Genomic DNA, 7438 nt, shown 5'->3' on the forward strand with positions numbered 1-7438 from the left:
GAAGACCGTGCAGGAGACTGGCATTATTTCTGAACTATTTGGTAGAAATCAGAGGAAACCACCTGGGTCTGAAGGTTTCTTTGTGGGGAAAAAATTTTTTTTGTATTTGTTTTTTATTTGATGTTTACTTATTGTAAAGTACCCAAATCTTAATTGTAAAGCTTTATGGTTTCTTATAAATATAAACACATCTGTTGCCATCACCCAGTTCAACATGCACAATGTCTCCAACACCCTGTCAGAGATAAGAATAATGTCTAACTTTTTAGGTTACAAGAATGAAATCAGTTATTCCACATATATTCAAAGAGCAAGGATTGGACCAGATTAGCTCAATATTAGTGTGGCAGCAGCCTTGACAGGGAGCGGACTGAGCCAGTAAGCTGGGAGAACCCAACAAGGCCTAGGGATTGGCTATGGAAGTGGAGGCAGGGCAGGAAGCAGAGAAGCTTCGCAGAGCATGTGGGCTTTGACAGTGAAAATGCTGCTACACAAAGTGTGGCGCCTGTAACAATTCACCGACGGCCACCTTTGTTAAGGGTGCATTCTATATTTGTGTTTTATTTCACGTAAACATGTTTTAAAAATAAAGCTAGGGGATAAATTTTAATGTAAAAGCTTCCAGTATTAAATATGAAACATCTCTCCAAGTCTAATTCTATCCAATGTTCACATGAAATAACTTGCACCAAATTACATGACTTGAGAGAGGAGCAGTGAGGCAGCTCTTGGTTCTTGGCTTCGTGTCTCATTCAAACTTTCTGACATTGTGTAAGCTCCACCCTCTCTGAGGTGCAGGCTGACATCTGCATGTCACAGCCTCCACAGGTGTCAAAAGAACCTCCACCAGCAAAGGCAGGTGTGGAATCCCTGGGGAGGCACAAGACGGATGGAAGAGGGCTCCCTGGAGTGGGTGCCAGGAAGGTCCCTCAGGTTCTAGAAGTGACCATGGGCCCTGATATCCCCAGGGTTCATGTCCACATGAAATGTGAGTCTTTTTGCTGCTCTAAGCTGAGGGTGTTGTCTGGTGACTAAGAGTGACTGTACATGTCCTACAGGACCCATTGCACCTGGGCATTTGGTGAGGCATTCAGGTGACTGGTCGCCAGACGGTGAAACTGATGCAAAGGAAAGGGAGAGCTCTAGGACTCCAGAATGAAAAGGCCAAGTCCCTCCCCACTGGGACCTGTGAGGAGCAGGAGGTCTGAGGACACAGGTGGGAGTGGTGACCCTGTCCCTCCAGCTCACACTCAGTACGGCCCAGTCATGGGACCTGCACAGTAAAAGTGGGCAACCCAGTCATGAGACCAGCCCGTGCCTTTCGATGTAAAAACCATTATGCTGTGGAACTGTAAAAAAAAATAAGTTTTGCCAAGACTGGTTTGGCTCAGTGGATGGAGCGTCGGCCTGCGGACCAAGGGGTCCCAGGTTCGATTCCGGTCAAGGGCATGTACCTTGGTTGCGGGCACATCCCCAGCGGGAGGTGTGCAGGAGGCAGCTGATCGATGTTTCTCTCTCATCGATGTTTCTGACTCTATCTCTCTCCCTTCCTCTCTGTAAAAAATCAATAAAAATATATTTTTAAAAAAATAAGTTTTATGGCTTAATGTACTCCCGTGAGAAATGGTTAGAGAAGACACTGCAGTTTAAAATGTAATGAAACCAACAATTACATTTGTCTTATTTATTTACAAATTTGGAAAAAAAGCATTAGCAGTTTGTAATTCCACCTCCCCACCATATCCCAAAAGAGCATTGCACTGAGTTTCCTTAGATGGTTTTGTGTTTTGTTGGAATTTTACATGAACCGCCTACAGAACTTCAGCCCGAGAAATGGTGCCATGAGCTAACCCAGGCCCTGCACAGGGCTCTGAGGAGGCTGGAGGGTCTCCAGGAATTGGGCAACTCCCAGCGGGTGTGGAGCCTGCAGGGTCCCTTCCTTGACACTGGGCTGCTGAGCACCCACAGGGATGCAGAGGTGGGCAGGTGAGCGGCCCTGCTTGAAAGAAATGGAGCCTCTGTGCCTCTATCCTCCTCACCCTTTTCCCAGGAGGCTTGAAGTGGGGAAGGTTAGGGCCACTGGACACTATCTCATCACACCCAGTGATAAGGATCTAGCACAGTGGTTCTCAACCTTCTGGCCCTTTAAATACAGTTCCTCATGTTGTGACCCAACCATAAAATTATTTCCGTTGCTACTTCATTACTGTAATGTTGCTACTGTTATGAATCGTCATGTAAATATCTGATATGCAGGATGGTCTTAGGCGACCCCTGTGAAAGGGTCGTTCGACCGCCAAAGGGGTCGCAACCCACAGGTTGAGAACCGCTGACTAGCATTAAGCCTTCAACTGGGGGATGCTCCCTGATGATCTTAACAGGATCCATAGTGCATCACTGGGTCCTGCAGGGTGAGACATTAAATAAATCCTGGAGAACTCCTCACAAAGAATACTGTGGAGAGCGGCTCCCAGGTGGCTAAGTGATGTAGGCTGCGGGAGGTGCAGCAAGTAAACAAAGCTTGATCAGGTGCATGTAATTGAGTAGATTCGAAACCCACGAGAACATTGTAAACATATTGACCACGCCCTTACTTTGCTTCGTGGAATCTGGCTATAAAATAAAGACTCAGCTTGCAGCTGTGGCACTGTCTCTCTAATCAGAGGGCAGCATCCCACCTAACCCCAGTTTAATTCTCATGTCTCTTTTCTAATCCTTCACCGCCCCCCCTCAGGTTCACCATGTCTGTCTTTTCTAATCCTTCACTGCCCCCCCTCAGGTTCACCCATGGCCGTGCTGGTGTGACACAGAATACAATGTGAATTACACACCCTGAAGTTATGCACACATGGTGGCCTTACCAGAACCTACAACCCCTCCTCCAAATGAAGAGCCAGTGAGGGCCTGGCAACAACCTTAGCAGTTTCTACGGCCTGAGTATCATCTCCAGGGAAGATGTGCTCAGGACATTCTTCACTTCCCTGAACTGATTTTTACCATCCCTTTGTCTTCCTTGCATGGTCACATGTAACAATGGCTATACCTGAGCTCTCCTCAGTTTGGTTGCTTTCACTAAAATGCCAGAAAAGAAGGAAGAAGAGGAGGAGGGGAGGGAATGAAGGAAGGAAGGAGAGAGGAGAGAGAGATAAATAAATAAGTGAGGAAGCAGTGGAGAACATGCACACTTACTTGCCTTACCCTTTTCATCTCCAGCACTCTAAGTTCGCATATTCTCTTTGATTTCTCCTCCCCACACACATTGTTTCCTCTGCTCCTTCTCTTGAACCACCTCAAAGGGAATTTCTTGACAACTGGAGGGAAAAGAGCAATGGTGCGTGTCCCACTGCAGGAAAACACCCATGTGGGTGATCCCAGGACAGAGCTAGACTTCACAGAGCCTTGTTGAAGGTGCTTTTCTATACATGTAGTTTATATGAATAAAAAATATATTAAAAGGAACTAAATGTAGACAAATATTCTTTACCATCAAGACCTTCCCTAATAAATATACTTAATCTATTTATAAATAAAATAACAATAAAAGATGACACTTGTCCTCAGTGAGGTGCCTTGGGAGAGTAGCAGCCACATGGCTCTTCTTCTGTGTCTTTTGGTTTTTTTGTTTGCTTTGTTAATCCTTACCTGAGGATATTTTCCCATTGATTTTCAGAGAGAGTGGAAGGGATGGGGAGAGACAGAGAAACATCAATGTGAGAAAGACATATCGATTCGTTGCCTCCCACACGCACCCTGACCAGGGACGGGCAACCGAGGTTCATGCATTTGGCCGGAATCGAAACCGGGACCCTTCAGTCTGCTGGCCAACACTCTGTTCACTGAGCCAAACTGGCTAGGGCTTCTCTTCTTTGTCTTGATTGATGTTTCCTCACTTTTCCAGCTCCATTCTCTCTGAGGCCTAGGCTGAGGCCTTCAATAATGGCCTTAATAGGTGTCAAGCAGAACCTGCAACACCAACACGGGTCCTGAGATCACTGGGGAGGCTCTGAGACAGTTGGAGGAGGGCTCCCTGTACAGGACCCAGAAGGCTCCTCAAACCCTGGAAGGTGACCCTGGTTCCTAACATCCCCAGGGGTCATTCACTGGAAATTAGAGCCTTTTTGCTGCTCTGGGATGAGGATGTTGTCTGTCTGCTGAGGAGTGTCTATCAATGTCCGGGAGCAATTAAACCTGGGCTGGGCCAGTCACAACATTGACTCTGGTCAAGAAAATGTCTGTGGGGATTCACGTCAAGTAGTGTGGGCCCAGCTGCATGCCCCTAGGCATTCCTATTGATAGGAATCACTATTATAGGCTGATGCCAACACAAAACAAATGTTATGGAAGCTTTATCCATGATTGCCAAAAACTGGGAGCAACCAAAATGTCCCTCAATAAGTGAACAGACCAAAAACTGCTATATCCATTTGATGATTTTTAAAAAAAAGCCACAGGAAAACATGGAAACACTTTTAATGTATATTGCTTGTTGAAAAAACTCAGACTGAAAAAGCTACACATATTCCATGATTCCAACTATATAACATTCTGGAAAAGGCAAAAGTAGATAGTAAAAATATCAGTGATTGTCAGGGGTTTCAGGGAAAGGGAAGAGGGATTAATAGGTAAAGAACAGGAGGTTTTAGGGCAGTGAAACTCTTCTGGTTGGTTGATATATGACAACATATTTTTCAAAAATTGTGGAAATGTACAACATAAAAAGTGGCCTTTAATGTTAAATATGGATCAATATTGGTTCACTAGTAGTAACAAATGTACCACACTAATGTAAGATGTTGATAATAGGGGAAACTGAGAAGGGCAACAGGGCAGATGAAAACTTTCTCTATTACCTGCTCAATTTTTATGTCAGTCTAAAGCTCTTCTAAACACTGGTCTATTAATTAAAAATAATCTGGAAACATTCTTTAAAGGAAAGATCTATTTCCACTAATAATGAGCAATCAGCTAATATCCAAACATTAGCTTGAAATGTTGTTTACTATTAAATGTGAATCAAACTTAAGTTGTAAATGCATCTTTACATGGTCGTAGTACTACTGATTGACATAAAACTTTCACACATGGCTTAACACACTGTTTTCTCTTATATATAGGGCACTGAGTGAACTTTAACCATTATTCTTGAGACTACTTACTGAGTAATTTCCGCAGTACCTTCAAGTGATTTGTTTGCAGGATGCACCCTGAAGGGTGGCAGGATGCCCATTCTTCTGACCTGATTCTGGGGGTTGGCTACTAATCTTCTTAAATGAGGAACCAGTTTGCTCTTTGTATCCATTAGGCAGGATTCTGGGAAATGCATTCACAATAAAGAGAGCTACTGACATTTTGCTGAGAGAAGATCATAGGACATTAGTAATAACTTACAGTTCATACTTTTTTTTCTTTAAATATGTTTTTATTGATTTTTTAGAGAGAGAGGAAGGGAGAGGGATAGAGAGATAGAAATATCAATGATGAGAGAGAATCATCGATCGGCTGCCTCCTGCATGTCCCCTACCGGGGATTGAGCCCACAACCGGGCATGTGCCCTGACCAGGAATGGAACCAACGACCTCTTGGTTCCTGAGTCGATGCTCAATAGCTGAGCCACACCAGCCAGGTCACAGTTCATACTTTTTAAAAAATATATATTTTTATTGGTTTAAGAAAGGAAGGAAGAGAGTGAGATAGACACATCAGTGATGAGAGAGAATAATTGATTGGCTGCCTCCTGCATGTCCCCTACTGGGGATGGAGCCTGCAACCTGGGGATGTGCCCTGACCTGGAATTGAACTGTGACCACCTGGGTCATAGGTCAATGCTCAATCACTGAGCCACACTTCCTGGGCCACAGTTCATACTTTTGATCTCATTTCACCAGCTGCCTATAAGAGTCACCTGGATCAAAGATTTTAAGATCTTGCAGTTCAGTGTGCACTTAAAACACCTAAATACAGATTGCATGAACAAATGTCTTTATTTCAATGAGACAGTACAGAAAATCAACAGAGCACAGTGACTGAGAGCATGGGTCCTACTCGAACCCACATGAACCTGGGAAGATTACATGAGCCCTCTGTGCCTCAGTTCTTTGCACTGTCCTTCGAAAACTTAATGGAACCTATTCCTTAGAATTATGGTAGGAAGCCAAAAATCATTAAATACAGGTAAAGCCTTAAAAAATAACTGGTTTTTCATTAAGTGTTCTATGAGTGATCAACTATTAAGTGTCTCTAGAAATTTGGTAGTGGCTGCTTCCAGAAAGGAGACTTGGGTAGAGGAGGGTAGGAGTTTACTCTTCTTATAATTCATAAATAATACATGATTATCTCCTGTCATGCTCATGTCAGCCCTGTGGTGTGGACAGAGCAGAGGCTGTACCTATATTTTATAGTTCAGGGCACTGAAATTTGGAGAGTTAAGTAGCTTTCCTAGAGTAACTAATGAGTACTGGATCTGGAATAGGAATGTAGTTGGTTCCCTAGGGACAGAGATCACTGAATCCCCAGTCCTCTAGATCATACCTTGGACCCCTGAACCAAGCACTTCCATTGATCCATTTCTCAAATTCAGACATCCCAGGAGGGTTGATGCCCTGGAGGAGGCGCTTGAGCCAAGAAAAGGGACAAAATCATGACCCAGAGAAAGGCCTTTTCTCTTTGTTTCAATTCCTAACACAAAATATGATGCTGTTTTCCCCAAATAAAGCCTCTCTGAAGGACCAGGGGAAGTGCGCACTTGTGGCCATCCTCCCCCAGTATCTTCACATTGGCAGCTGTCTAACATTGAGCCTTCCCAATGACCAGCTGATCACTCGTGACCAGTGGTCTGCGTGACTCCCAAGCTGACTCAGAACTCAGAACATTCTGAGCCAACTACCACGTGATGACTCTGCCAAGAATTAGCTTCCCTTCAACTGACCAACCTGGATGAGCAGTCAATGTGAATTAACTAGGAAAGTGGCCATTTGGGCTGGTGCTTCAGTGGTTAATGAATTATGCCTTTGCCCCTCATATCTCACTTACTATTGATGTGAACAACCCTCTGAGCAGCCTGGACTAAAGCTTGGCTGAGAGCAGAGGCTGCACTGGCTCTCAGAGTGCACCTTCTCTGCCCAAGTCCTTCACCAAATACAGTCTCTACAAACTCCTCATCCATCCCTAGACCCTGCAGGGGCAGGAGTCCTGTGTCCCCTTAGAGCAGCGGTTCTCAATCTGTGGGTCGCGATCCCTTTGGGGGTCGAATGACCCTTTCACAGGGGTCACCTAAGACCATCGGAAAACACATATATATTTACATATTGTTTTTTTGATTAATCACTATGCTTTAATTATGTTCAATTTGTAACAATGAAATTGGGGGTCACCACAACACGAGGAACTGTATTAAAGGGTCGGGGCATTAGAAAGGTTGAGAACCACTGCCTTAGAGGGA

General features: G+C 44.4%; 1 long non-coding RNA gene across 4 annotated transcripts in view; it reads right to left on the minus strand.

Moving 5' to 3' along the window:
* The window catches only part of LOC106726045, an 8363-nt gene extending 3025 nt beyond the window's left edge, over nt 1–5338 (minus strand). Inside the window, exons 1-2 of one of the 4 annotated variants that reach the window (XR_001362066.1) lie at nt 5176–5338; nt 3199–3311 (exon numbers count right to left, since the gene is read on the minus strand). This is a non-coding gene — a long non-coding RNA (uncharacterized LOC106726045). Of the gene's footprint in view, nt 1–3189; nt 3655–5175 lie in introns of those variants that run through there. The other 3 variants (XR_001362065.1, XR_001362064.1, XR_001362060.1) reach the window with 3 other exon arrangements.
* Nucleotides 5339–7438: the final 2100 nt, after the last annotated feature.

The sequence above is a fragment of the Myotis brandtii genome, unplaced genomic scaffold, assembly GCF_000412655.1.
Source record: "Myotis brandtii unplaced genomic scaffold, ASM41265v1 scaffold105, whole genome shotgun sequence".
Classification (NCBI taxonomy): domain Eukaryota; kingdom Metazoa; phylum Chordata; class Mammalia; order Chiroptera; family Vespertilionidae; genus Myotis; species Myotis brandtii.